The sequence below is a fragment of the Lathamus discolor genome, chromosome 22 (genome assembly GCF_037157495.1).
Source record: "Lathamus discolor isolate bLatDis1 chromosome 22, bLatDis1.hap1, whole genome shotgun sequence".
In the NCBI taxonomy this organism is placed as follows: Eukaryota; Metazoa; Chordata; class Aves; order Psittaciformes; family Psittacidae; genus Lathamus; species Lathamus discolor.
In genome coordinates, this window is record NC_088905.1 from 1,352,866 (window position 1) to 1,367,070 (window position 14,205).

General features: G+C 46.2%; 1 long non-coding RNA gene across 1 annotated transcript; it reads left to right on the forward strand.

The window, feature by feature from the left end:
- Positions 1-715: 715 nt before the first annotated feature.
- Positions 716-3,539, forward strand: LOC136003486 (uncharacterized). The gene is made up of 2 exons (XR_010608109.1): positions 716-992; positions 1,536-3,539. It is a non-coding gene; the product is annotated as an uncharacterized LOC136003486 (long non-coding RNA).
- The last annotated feature ends 10,666 nt before the right edge of the window (positions 3,540-14,205 follow it).

Below are 14,205 nucleotides of genomic sequence, written 5' to 3' on the forward strand. Positions count from 1 at the left end.
CCAGGTACTCAAAATGAAGCTATAAAAGCCATAAGATCCCATGGTAAGTGACAGCACAGTGGGTGACTGAGACCATTGTTGTAGTACAGAATCTCAGCACTCAAACAATTGGGGTGAGCAGCACATTGTAGTACAGGGACAGTGACAGCTTGTCTGCCCAAGAGCAGAGAGCAAGTGGGGTCAGTGCAGGAGCAAGCCCGGTGGGGCTGATATTCCAGCATTACAGCCAGCACAGCTTTCCTTGTAAAGGGCAAGCTGAAGTCAGCAGGGTTACACTGCACTTGGAACACACTGCCAGCCAGTAAAAGGCTCTGAGATGGAAAGCTGGATTTCAGGCGTGTTAGTAAAGACAGACACTCCTGTTGTCTTTAATGGGCTTCTCTGGACTACCCACCTCATAAAAATCACCTGCGAAACATCTTCCTTAGCTGATTACTTTGCTTTGTGCCAGTGGTGCTCATTTTTCCTGGCACTAAGTCTTTCCTGAGAGTTATTATCTGAATTACTGTGTATTGCAGCTATAAACCAGTTGCCTGTCGGGATGCTCTCGTAAAAGGGACCCAATCCTGCAAACAGGACCTCTGTCCCGCTGCTTCCTCATAGGAAAGCTCTCACAGCTGCGCACTGCTGGGCCCTCAGTAGTAATGAGCTGAGAGCAGAGACAGCTGAGCACATAAAGAAGGAAAAGGGGAGTCAGGGTGGTTTTGTGGCTGTTAGTGCAGGAACATCTCACCGAGAGGAGATGTGTGCATCAGTGAGCTCCTGTTAAAAACTCATTGGTGTCCAAGCGCATCAAAATAGTGAGGACAAAAGAGGTTTTAGGTACTGCAGAGGTACCCTGAGCCAGTCCCAAAGGGAGAAGTTATAGAAAGCTTCTTAGTTTATTTCCTTTCTATTCATTTTCTTCATTCATGTTACAAAGCATTTGAGGGACTATCCTTAATCTGAGATGCTGTTTCAAGCTTTCCAGCAGCTTTCTTCTGCGATGTTGGGTAAGTCACTGAGTTCTTCTCCTACAAGCCCTAAAAAAGGGGCAAAATCCTTTTCACAGGAGGATTTGAGTCCTGTGGTTGTGATGACCAGGGAAATACCTTAATTTCCCTCCTGGGAGCAGGTAGAACTGGTGCAGATTTGCTACTGGCAGCTGTAATGATACCGTGTCCCTCAACCCCTCCTCAGCTTGAGGGACTATATGTAATGAATGCACCTAAAAACTGAGGAACTGCTAATGTACTTGAAACAAAGTGGGTGGCCTCAAGTAACATGTATGTAAAGGCAGCCTGGAAAACGCTTTGCAGGGCTGTATGAATAGTTTAAGAGCTCTTCAGAGCATAGTCAGTGTGACAGGGCTTTCTGGAGATCTTTTCTTCAGAGGCATTTGTCCTGAACCTCGGAATAATGCATGATGCGCTTGAGGAACAAAGGGACTTACCCACTGTGTTTCAAAGGGGAGGCTTTCACAATTACAGCTGCTCCTAGGGCAGCCTATAGGCAGATCACAGTCGAGTGAATGCTGATTGACTGTTCTTTCACAGCTTTCTTGTTCAAGGGCCTGTTGAGGATAGAAGAGTTGCATGTACACCTGTGCTGAGCATCTAACAAGACCTGAGATTAGGGCCCCCCCCTTTATGGAGCCCGCTCTCCCAGTTTACAGAACTGCTTGCTTTTACTGTCTGGAATGAAAGTTTCAGCAGCCTTGGGCAAGGAGGAGCAGCAGGGTATAAATATTACAACTAATAACACCTTTGTACCAGTTTAAAAAGGAAATTGAGAGACTTGTGCTTAAATCTTTAAGAGCTCGTGTCTCATGTTCATAGGCAGCTTGTGCTCAGGTGCGGGTAGGTACTGGTGGTTCTTACAACCCTGGAAACCCATTTTCCACCCATTTCACCATCTGCAGGTGAAGCTGGAGCACACATTTCATGGGTCCCAGTTGGATGCCTGGTGCGCTCTGCCATTCATTTAGTGCAGAGTTTGTGTAGGGCAACCACAACCCGGTAAGGAAAGCAAGAAAGCAGCAGAACACTTGCACCCCAAACACAGGTCTGGAGCATCAGCTAGGAGAGCATGGCAGAGGCACCGTGGACCACAGTCCTCATCCTTGGAAGCCTTGTTGCAATCAGTGCAGCTCAGACCGACCACAGCAACCAAAACCTGGGCAGTCTTCGCGGAGAGCCAGCACCCAGGCTGTGCCTGGGAAGCACGTGCACTGTTTTCTGTTGGTTCAGAAGAGGAAATGGGATAAGTGCTTAAAGGGGAAATGTGTAAAACAGATGAGGATCTCGGGGAATACGCACTTCAGAGGGGGGTTTATTATGGTTTTGTTTAATTTTACTGAGGGAAAATATTGAACTGATTTTTCCTGCAGATTCTTTTTCCAGTCATGTTTGTTTTGTATGTACAAAGATAAACCCAACTGGCTACCAAAGATGCTCTATTTCTCATCCAAGCAATAAGCCTAGCTATTATCACCCTGACTTTCCCCATTTGGCACCAATACAAACCATGTAATTATCTCAACACCTCTCCTCTCCCTTTTCCTGGCTGCTCTGTTTGTGTCTATACTTTGTGAAGGACTTTCTTCTTCATGCTGATAGCTTTGCGGGTCAGCCTTCAAGCTGTGCTCAAGAAGAGCCGTGGCTCTGCTTGCACTGAAGAAAAATAACCTCAGCAAAGCCGTTCATCCAGGCACAAAAAGTGGTGAATCTGGGAAGCCATCTAGTCTCTCCTGTAGTGCTTTCCTTAGAGCACGGGGGCGGTCTGAATTTGCTTGACACCGTTATCTTTGTGCTGGCTGACTTGTTGTTTTATCTGAAACAAGGGATTAAATGATGCATGAATTTAAGCTCAGAACCTGGGGAGAGGCAGAGGAGGTATTTCCAGAGGAATCCATTGTTGAAGGGACTGGGAGGCAAGGCTTTATCAGAGGGAGAAGCTGGTTTGAAGACAGTGGCAGAGCTGGAAGAGGTGAGATTCCCTCATGCCCCATCAGCATCCTGCTTCCTGGACTGCTTGTACTCCACTATTAACAACTCGCAGCTCAGCCCGCCCTGCACTAGACCAGCGATGGGAATCACAGCCTCATTTGTCGAACAACCTTGCCTAGGTCTGCATAAAACTTCACAATGTGGAATAAAGCAAACCAAGGCCCTCGATAGCCCCGGGAAGGCTATTTATTAACATCGCCCTATGTGTGCAGTCCATGTGTAGCACACCCACTGTATGTAATTAAAAGTCTTAGAGCTGTAGCACTCCGTGATTAATGCCTTAGGTAGGCACTTTGGCTCCTAATACTAATAGGAAGTGACTTGCTCTAAACTGCAAGTGGTGCTCGGGTACCTCAGGAGTAATAAAGGTTGCTCGAGGCATATTGCATGATTCCTTGACTCATTAATTATAGCTGCTCGAAGTGGAAAGTTTATAATTAAACATATAGTTTACCCTTCTACTTTGGGATGGAGAGTGAATTAAGGTAATTAGATTTCTTTTCCATTAAGCATATGGAGCCACTTAACCAAGCACATAGGTGCATGGAACAAGGAGGTTACTGTGTAAGGGGGCTTTGTCTTGAGCTCATCTGAGATCCAGCGTGGAATGATGGTGTGTTTATAATCACACTAATTCTGTTTACTTACCTTTATAGGTGGGATTTGACGCTTTAAAAGGAGAGGGATGGAGTGGATAGGCAGCTCCACTTATTTGGCAGGCACTTTTATTGGGATGGAGCCAGCCCCATTTGCTTTACTACTAAATTGAGTGAGAGGTTTTGATTTGGAAACATCAGAACGCAACAAATAAAGAAATGCATGTGTTCTAATGCAGGCATGTGTAGTTAAAAGCACAAGGGTTATTAGTAGGATCTGTTAAGCATATTGTATGTGTACCTGTTCATAGCCCCTACCACAATACTTGAATGGGAATCTGCAGCAAACAAGGCTGACAGCTTGGCTTGGTGGGGTTGTTTTGGAATGGATGTTGTAAAGTGAACAAGCAGTTAGTGTAATTTTCCGTTATCAACATCATGGCCCCCTTTTTTATGTGCATTTAATTCAGCACAGGCTTATACAGAGGTACACATAATTTGGGGCTTTTATACACACGCACATGTAGGTAGGTGAGTGCAAGCAAGGAGTGTGGTGGGTCAGCCTGCTGTGAATTGCTCTGAGTTGCCGAATGAAAGCAGAGAGAGCTATTTACACAGGGTCACACAGCGAGCTGGTGAAAGCCAGAAATAAATGATGGGGCCCTTGGTAGCTCCGGTCTTGTCGTGGGTCTGGTCCTCAATTCCATTGCCAAGAGCTTTGATTCGTGCATTGGCTGGAACTTTGAGGCTGGAGCTCCAGTGTTTCTGCTCTGGGTGCAGTTGAGTCAATACGAGTCAGACTCATTAATCCTGGCCTGCGGCAAGTCTTTGTGGCTGAGAACAGTACAAAATGCCTCCTAATGACTCAAGCAGGGATAGGATGGAAATAAGGGAGTCTGAGTACTTAGACTTCATGAACGTGTGCGTGGTTTGTTTAGTGTCATCCCCCCGCATCGGTTTTTGTTCCCTGTTGTGGCTAGATATGAGGTTTGTATTGATTACCTGGGGAGCACGCATGCCATTTGTTTCTTTGCAGAATTGACATATACGTAATAATGACTTTGCTGGGCTCTGCCTTTAATGAGCTTTCCCAGGCCCTGTTTGCAGCCCTGCGAGGGTCTTTTCTGCAGCTCATTTATATGGAAACCAAACATGAATGTATTAGGATGTGAAAAAGATCTTAGGCAGAAGCTCTTCCCTGTGAGGGTGCTGAGGCGCTGGCACAGGGTGCCCAGAGAAGCTGTGGCTGCCCCATCCCTGGCAGTGCTCAAGGCCAGGTTGGACACAGGGGCTTGGAGCAAGCTGCTCCAGTGGAAGGGGTCCCTGCCCGTGGCAGGGGTTGGAGCTGGATGAGCTTTAAGGTCACTTCCAAACCAAACCATTCCAGGATTCTAAGGGGAGATCTTTGTCCTTGCAATAGTGCAACAGAGCCCTGCTGTTGCTGGACAAAGAAGCAGCACTGATGTGGGCTGGAACAGCCATCAAAAGCTTTGTCCTTATGGGGTGGTCTCTAAAAGGGATCTGAAGCATGGATTCCTGTTGTCCAGTGAAGCAGAGTGTCACTCTGGCTTCACGCATGAACCTTATCTCCGTTTCCTCGCTGAGCAGAAAAACCCAGCTCCCTATCTTTTATTTGATATCCTCGAGCAGGGAAGGGGGGCAGTTTTGTTGCAGTTGGCTTGGCTCAGAGCATTGGAGCTAGACAAGGAATCCCTGATGCTGTTTTGCCCGGTATTGCCAGCACTGAGGCTGTCAGCGGCATCGTGCTATCCCCTGTTGTGTGCTCCTCCTCACCACACCAGCTCCCGATGCTCCCCAGTTATCTGCCAGCACGTTTCTCTTGCAGAGGGGGTTCTCTTCAACCAGGAGTTGGCATCTGTTTATTCCTTAACATCGGTACCTGGGAATAGTGAATTTGAGACTACTCTCAACTTCCTGGCCTCTGAGGCCAGGTTATTTCATTGAAAACACCCAGAAACTGGCTTCAAGATCTGGTTCAGCACTCACTGTGTCTGCAAAGGGAGTCCCATTGATTCCAATACTGTTTCTTTGCATGGTTATAACCAACATCATTCCTCCATGAGTTTTTGGTTTGCTTCCTGATGCAGTTCAAGGCACTGCCTTTCATCGGTGAACTTGTGTGTGCTGAGTCTCGTGCATTTGTTCTGCTCCATCCTGACTGTGGTAAAGCTCAGAATGACGTCTGCTGGACTGGGTTTTCAATCCAACATGTGTAATCAGCTTGGTTGGTCTTGGTTCATGTTGAAAGGTGCCGAGCAGGCAATGGGAGCATTTTCATACCAGTGTATTAGCGCAGGCAAGGCAAACACCTCATGAGCTTGTCCGATATTGAAATGGGTCATAGAATTGAAAGGAGCAGCAGGGAAAGGCCCAAGCCTTGTGCTGGGGGAAGAGAGAAGCAGGTTTTCAGATCACTTACGGGAAGAGAATGGAAAAATCCCCTTGGAGCTGCCTAAGCCCAGACCTCTGCTGCCTGCAAACTGAGGTCCCAGTCTGCTGTGAAACCCACAGCAAACCCTTTGTGTGGCTGTCGGATGAGTGAAGTGATCACACTTCATCCTGCTACAGCAGAGAGGTTGTTAAATAGGGGGGTTTTAGTCTGGCTTCTCCAAGAGGCATTGTTCAGCTCTCGGCTGGGTCAGGCTGTTGCATGACCTGTGGCTTTTGAAGGCATTTACACAAGAGCTGCCATCCACCCTGCATATATGGAGGGGCATTGGGTTTCCAGAGCTATGGCCTGTGCAGAAGGCGATGGTCAAACAGTCAATTACTGCCTAAGTCTGAAACGCTTTTGATTTTACTCCATGCAGCTTCTCTAACATAAGGAGGTTGTGCAGAACAAGCTCAAGTTTGCATGTCTGTGGCACAGTATATTGCAATACATACTGTGTCCCTGCCCATGGCAGGGGGATGGAACTGGATGATCTTAAGGTCCTTTCCAACCCAAATCAGTCTGGGATTCTGTGATTCAATGAAAATTGAGGTGCCAAATAACAGCAAGGATGCTTTCTTGTCTAGGAAGAGAGGGACTGTAGTCGGCTGTTTGCATTAGTAATTCCTACCAGCCTCCGCACCTGCTAAAGCACCGAGTAGCATCTTTATTTAAAGGATGCCTGGAAATGAAACTCAAGTAGAACAGGATGAAAACCTTCCAGGCTATGAATGGAAGGTCATCACGTGAAAAGCTTAAATGTCACATTTGTTGCTCAGCTTAGTGGTATTAGGTCGGGAACAAAATGTAGCCCTTCAGCTCTGCCACTGCAAATAAGCTGGAGTCAAACAGAAGTCCTTGAGTGCAAACACACAGATCAGAGTTAAATTTCCTTCTAACTCCTGGGTAATAGAGTTCTGTCAGAGGCAGGAGTCAATTAAGTGGATAAATATGCACATAGTTCACTAACAGTTAGCATTGCAGGGGTATTTTGCTGAAGTAAGCACTTAATGTGATTATTGTGTTTCAGCCTGATTTAAGATGACAAGTTTTGCATTTCCTAAATATTAATTAGCCCTGAATTGCTATTGATTTCAACTGGGAGGCAGCAAGCGAGCAGTTGTGTGATTTACCTCCATCTCCTGGCACTTATCTCATCTGGGCCATTTGAAATGCAATTCTAAACAATTAGCCTTCATGCTTGTCAGCATCAAAAATGAAGAATAGAGCTTGGTCGGTTTGTCTGGGGGAATGATCATCCTCCCAGTTACATCTACAAGTGCAGAGATCTCCTTTTGGAGCTGGCTGCAGGATGAGGGGTTTGGGTGTGTAATCAGGGAAGGGCAATAGAGGTTTAAATGGCTTTCCATTTGCCTGGTTCCTCCAGCACTAGGCTGTTCCCTTAGGGCTGGCTTTTAGGGACTCAGCGCTCCGTTGTTTGTGTTGTGCTACCTGTGTAGAGTGCTCAGGAGTCTGCCCAGCAGTAAATACCTGACTTGAGTATGTTACGTGGGAGGGGTTTGAATAGTGTTACAGGAATGGGAATGGGAGAGAGGGATCTGCATCTGGGATGAGAGTGCTGCCTGGCAGGGGTGGCTTATGGAAGAAATCAGTTTCCACAATAGTCCTCACTATAGAGACAGAGCGCTTTCCACATCAGACCCCTTCAGAGCATCTTGGGGTTGTCTGCATTCCTTTGACATCTCTGAACTGACATCTCTGAAAGCTTCACCCTGTGATAGCTAAGAACTCAGGGGCCAACTGTGTCATTCAACTCACCGGTGGCAGGGATGAAAGATGGGTATTTAAAGCTTCAAATGGGCCGAGATGAAAAGACTCTGGGCACCCAAAGCTCCTTTTGAATCTAATGGGAATTTGTGTACTCAGCTGCAAAAATAGAGGTGTTTTTTATAGCCTGGAGCACTGCAAATCTCCCCCCAGGACTTCTGCACCATTTCTCCCGTCCAGTTATGGCCCTTGTTGCACTCTTTTTGCTATTACTCTATACGTAATGAGGTGATGGTTGAAGTATTTCAGCTGTAATGGACGAATGGCCACTAACTTGCCTTGAAACATGTCTGTCCCTCTTAAATGCTTCCTCTGTTTTGGACACTGAGATGCTGAAAGACTTCTATTTCCATGGAAGAAGTTATTTGCAATCATAGCAGGAATATGTCACCAAGTGGTCCTCTGTCTTGCTGCCGTGTATTAAATACTTTGGGTCATCCTCTGGTTTGGAGGCTTATTTTTGGATCTGTGCTTTCTGCATGTGTTATTGGCCACCAGGCAGAGAGCAGCAGGGTTAATGCAGCTCTTGGTGGAGCTCGCCCATCTGTTCCAGTTTCCATCCAACCATGGAGTTTTATGAGAGCTCTCTAGGAGGGTTTCGAGTTATCCAATTTGTAGGAGTCTCTAATACAGGCGGCTTGGTAGCACTTGAGAAGCTCTCTGTGCCAAACAGGAGGGTGTAAAACCTGCTCCGAGACAAAGGAGCTTGGAAATCTGGGATGGTTTTTACATTTTCAGGAATTGCGTTTATTTCAATTCATATTGAAATTAGAGGCTGGAACAGATGGAGGGATTGTACAGCAAGATGAGATTAGCCGAGGCTTCGACACTCTAGTGAGGAGCTAGAAGGCAGACACTGCTGATTGGGTTTTTCTGTGGGGTCTATTTATGGTTTATTTATGTCAACAGTAACACATCCATAAACAGTCTGACCCAGTCCTATGGAGGAGATGGATCATCAAGACTTGCTCAGTTGGGCATGTGCCATCTCCTGACATTCACGGGCAAAATACACTGGTTTATGGAGCTGTGATGGTAGAACACGGATGTTTGCTAGGATTTCGGGAGATGGTGTCTGAAGTCAAGACTGAGGGGATGCCACAAGCTTTAGGTTGACCTTTCCCTCAGTCTCCGTTGTCTTCACTGAGCCATGCATCAGGATACTCCTTTCTTCAGGGTTGTGTTCTTAATGGTGGGCTCCATCCGGCAGCATGGTCGCCAATACAAATGTTTGCTCTGATTAGATATGAACACAGATTCTGCACGTGGATGTGGCTGCAGTGAGAGGAAGCATTGACTGCTCTATGGGTGTTACACGCCTTCTGTGGGCAAAGAGTTTCTAGTTTAATTTATGATGTCTTTCCTCCGTTTCCATTGGCATGAAAGTCGCAGAATTAAAGGAAATAGAGTAATTGAGATCCTTCCATGCTAATACATACGGGCAGCCGTTTGAGATGTTATTACAGAAACCTAATTAAATCATTGTTCACCACTTGCCCCCAGCCCCCGGCTATGAAATAACCATGAAGTGGGTGACTTTTCTCCAAGCAGCCACCGTGAAATCAGCACAAATTCTCCATCAAAAATGGACAACTGTGAAGATTAAACCAAAGAGCGCCGGAGGCACTGGGACTGTGCTGTGTAATTAAGTGCATTTTTCTTGTGGAGTAGGAGGGCTTTTTTCCCCCCCTCTGTTGACTAGAATAGGGCCCAGACCTTAGACAACCAATGGAGGAAAACACCCAAAGAGCTAGAAAGAAAGGCTTGGTCCTCTCAGTGAAGTTGTAGGCAGTTGCAGCCGTTAAAGATCTCCCAACTTGGAGCAAGCTGCTCTAGTGGAAGGTGTCCCTGCCCATGGCAGGGGGTTGGAACTGCATGGGCTTTAAGGTCCCTTCCAACACAAACCAGGCTGGGACTCTGTGAGTGACTGGGTTTAGGGTTCCTATTGTCTGGTCTCAAAAGGAAGAAAATGCTCTTTAATCAACAGTATAAATGGGAATTACAGGCATGGAGAAGTTAAGCAACTTATCCAGGCTTGTAGAAGGTGAATTTCCCTTTTCAGAGGAGAGATCTGTTGTGTTCTCTTCTTTGTCTTCCTTTCTCTGTATAGTGTGTTCATTGCTGAATGACCAACATGACCAGATATCCACTAATAGATTCCTCTCTGTCCTGTGAAACGTTGCTGAAGTGCTAGGGGTGTCCTGTTTTGCCCTTCCTCCTCCTTTCTTTCACTTCCTTGATGGGAACAGCTCTCAGAATCACTTATTGGAGGGAAAGAAGCATCCTGGCGTAATTAAAGCGAATGGAAACGGGTGATTTTGTGTTCCTTTTCTTACTAATTTTCTGACAGCTGTGGCAGTTAGGGCTGGTGGTTGAATCACCTCTCTGAGACTCCAGGTTTAAATTGCATTCTGGTGTTTTCCATTAATGGTGTCCAAGACAGAGGAGGAGACTTCCAAAGCTTTGCAAATGGAGGAAGACACCCGGGAGCCCAATGATTTTCAGTGGGAAATGAGCGTTTAAATGGGCCTTTGTGCCTTTGAAAACCTTCTCTGTTAAAGCTAGCTTCACAGTGGAAGAAGCCCCGTTACCTTCATTAGAAGAAGAAAATCCTTCTAAAGGTAACTTGGTCATGGTTTATCAGTGCCCATGTGGGGAGGATGTTTCTGATCATAGCAGAGTATTTAAACTGTCTGACAAAAGCATAGCAAGACCCAAGAGTGGGAGCCTGAAAGCAGCCAAATTCACGCTAGGCATGGAATGTGTATTTTAAACAGCCCGAGTTGTTAACTCTGGAAAGAACTTGACAGATTTCTCTATCTCTAAGCTATATTGATAGTGTCTGATGCAAGCTGCACAGGGAGACCAGATCCAGCGCTGCAGACACCATCGTTCCAAACTGATGCTGGAGTGTTGTAGCTACTGGGCTTCTGGGACAGAAGCTGGATGCTCCACATGAGTATGTGCTGGTCTTTTGGACGTGGCAGGTTTTCAGAGCTGATTAGGCTGTGTTCAAGGCAGCACTTTATTGCTGTGCACAGCTGGTTAAAGTTGAGGTCGAGCTGCACATCAGAACTAAGTTGCAGGCAGGATTTGAGTTTCTTGCTGTGGTTCTGTGCTTGCTATAAACACCATAAAAAAGGGGCATTATGACCAGATGATTTTCTCATGGTTTTAAGTGCCTTTTGCAAACCTGGGTGCTTTTCTGATGTCTTAAAAATCAACTCAACCTTGTTGAGGTCTCCAGGTTCAAATCCAGCAGTGGTTAGTACTCTCTTTAGTGTAATGCCATCCTAACTTCTTCCCATTGCCTGTGGTCTTTGGCCTGGGACATCTGTTCTTGCTACATATGATACCCAAAGCTTGCAACCGCTATGGCCACATCAGTAGCATGGCATTTTCTCAAGGACAAAGGGGAGGCTGCAGGTGGCTCTTCAATGGCTTTTCACTGACATCCTTGTTCTTCAATAGGAACTTATCACTGTGTGACTCAAGGTTTTAATTGAATTGGTGTCAAAGTGATAACAGTGGCTGCCTCAGCCTGTCCCAGCATTGCCACCAAGGTTTTGTTTGTTTATTTCTCTTTCACAGCTCCCAAAGCCTTAAGTACTTCTTATCTGATGTTGCTTCAATGGGGAAGACGACAGAGACTTTTGAAAGAGAAACTGAAGTCAGGTACCCACAAGGAAACTCTTGCTACCGATGCCTACTCATTGCCAGCCTCAGCACAAAGCTGGGGACTTGATAAGCAGAGTTCAGATAAAGCACATAGAGGGCTTGATTCTGCATTATTGATTTCCTTCTTTTCAATAGTGCTGGCATCACTGATGATTCCAGAGTTGTGCCACCTTGGTAGAGATGCTACAAGAGGAGCAGCTGAGAGGTGCTAGAGGGGTCAGAATAGGTGTCAATGGTGATAATGAAAGAAAGAGGGGGGAAAGGGACATGATAACTATGGAAGTGAGCTCCTGACCTGTTCTGTGGCATCAGGAAAACTCTCTGGCTGCACATTCAGGAATGTAAAATGGGAGGGTTGACTGTTGAGAGAGTGCCAAGCGGTCTTATCCAAACCGGACCTACCTACTTCCTCTGCCTTCATTCATCACTGTGATGCTGGCAAGAGATCATGGGCAGTCTCTTCATCCCTGAGAGCACAGATCATGCCAGGAGTTGGCTCCTCACCACTGACATCCCTCGGGCCGTTATCACTCTCCTTGAGGCCCTGAAATACTTGAGGACACATTTTGGTTTAACCGCATGAATAGTCCTATTGAAATGACCAAGAGCCGTGTGCTCCAAGGTAAGGGCAGGAAGTCAGAGCTGCTGCAGATGAGTTTTTTCTTAACGTTCCTTGTCTTTCTCAAATAGTCACCAATTCAGCAACTTCTCTTTCTTAAGGTGCGATGCTGTGGGGCATCCATAAAAAGAAATGGCATTTGGTCCTTTTTCCAGTTTTCTTCAAGTATTACTTGCTTTAAATGTTTTTATCGCCCTGTTTTTTTGCTGTAGCCCCATGAAATTGTCAGTGTCTGTGAATATATTTTGCATGGCTGGCCTCAGGCCAGCAAATGTACAGGGACAAGGTTCTGGTCCTGCCCAGGTTCAATATCTTTCCATTTGCAAGGAGGAACACATCCTCCAAGGAGTCCACACAAGGCTCTTGGATGCAGCAGATTGCCTCAGGCTGTTTACTGTAGCAAATACATTTGTAGAAGCACATTCTGGCAGCTGGTTCTCTATGGACACTGCAGCAGCAAAAGATGAAGAAACTGTTTACAAGTCCTCAGATATACCCTGCTCAAGCACCTGAGTCTGTTTTGAAAGCCAAAGGTGCTTGATAGGTCATTGAGCTGCTGCAAGTGAATAGAAGGCAGTTTTTCACTCGATCCAGGCTATCTTTCAAGCCTCCACCATCAGGTTTGCTCACAGGCACCAGCTAGGCAGGACAGCCTGGTCAGAAGCTGGATCTTGGTAGCCCTAATGCTTTGTGACTGTTGGCAGGACCAGGGCCACCACTTTGCTGTTTGTTGGGTAGTGTCGAAAAGGATGCAGCATGCATTGTCTAAGGAGTGAGGAGCCCCATGACCCTGAGCCATGGAATGTTCAAGTGTAGCTTATTGTCATGTGGCTGAGCAGCTTGGTCTGGAAACCAAGATCTGCATAAGGGAAATGAAGGCAGGGGTCTCCGGAAAGGGACAGTTCTGCTGTGACACTCAGTGCAGGGTGTGAAGATGTGACACCTTTGTGGTGCTACAGGTGTGTCTTTCCTCCTTTCCCAACTCTGCTTGATCACCTAAACCCCTTCCTCCTTCCAGCTCTGTGAGACCTTGTGGGTTGAGCAAGAAGCTCATGAAACCCATGTGAAACTGGGTGGGATGCCAAGGCAGGAAGCAAGACACATCACCGGTTGTGTTTGCTTGACAGGAGGTTCTCGGTGGGCTTTTGTTCATAATAGTACTTTGTACCACTGATATCTTTCATGCAAGGATATGCAAATATAAACTGATTGAGAAATTCCCTGCACTCAACTTGATGGCATTTCTGTGTTTGCTTTTGTATAATGCAATAACTTCTGAATGTCAGACCTCATCAGAACAAAACTGGAGGGGGGAGAACGTTCATCAATAAGCAGAGATTTACAGGTTTGAAGAGAGCAACACCAGTCTGGAAATGCCAAAATGGAGAGGAAGGAAGAGGGAAGGGAATGGAGCACCTGGAGTAACAGAGGTGAAGGGGTGGTAACAAGGAGAGAGAGCAGCCAGGGGAAGCTGTTATAGTGAGGAAGATGAAGGAATAGACAGATCCTTTGGCATGTGTTGAGAACTGTGCTGGCAAAAGCAACACAAGCAGGTAAACTGATACCAAAACCTGTGAAGATGGCATGGAAGTCAGTGGCAGCACTGGGAACAGAGCCAGGGCATCCTCATCTAGGACGCCTGTCTTTTAAGCACAAACCCAGCCTTTTAGGGCCAGGCTCACAGCTGGTAGGAGCTGGCATTGTACATGAAGCAGTGTCAGTTTATGCTAGCTGCAGATCTAGCCTGGGATATCTTGATTGGAATCTATGGCAGTAATTATTCACGCTCTCCATTTCTATTTTGGGACTAATTAACTATTCTAGGTTCCTATAAAGAATATTGTCAACTATTTAATGGCTCATTGGGTTTAGCAGGATTTCCAGCTTCTCTTACAGTTTCAACAGAATACTTACTGTGATTTGTGACTTGGACTAACAGCTAGTGAGCTGTGAGCAGACCGTATTATGATGTTGGTTCTATCCTTTGACAAATAGGTTTTAATTGGCTTTACATGGCTTCTCCTTGATAATACAAGGCGTTTGAAGACAGGAGATACTAGAGTAGAGGCTTTCTTAAAGCATATA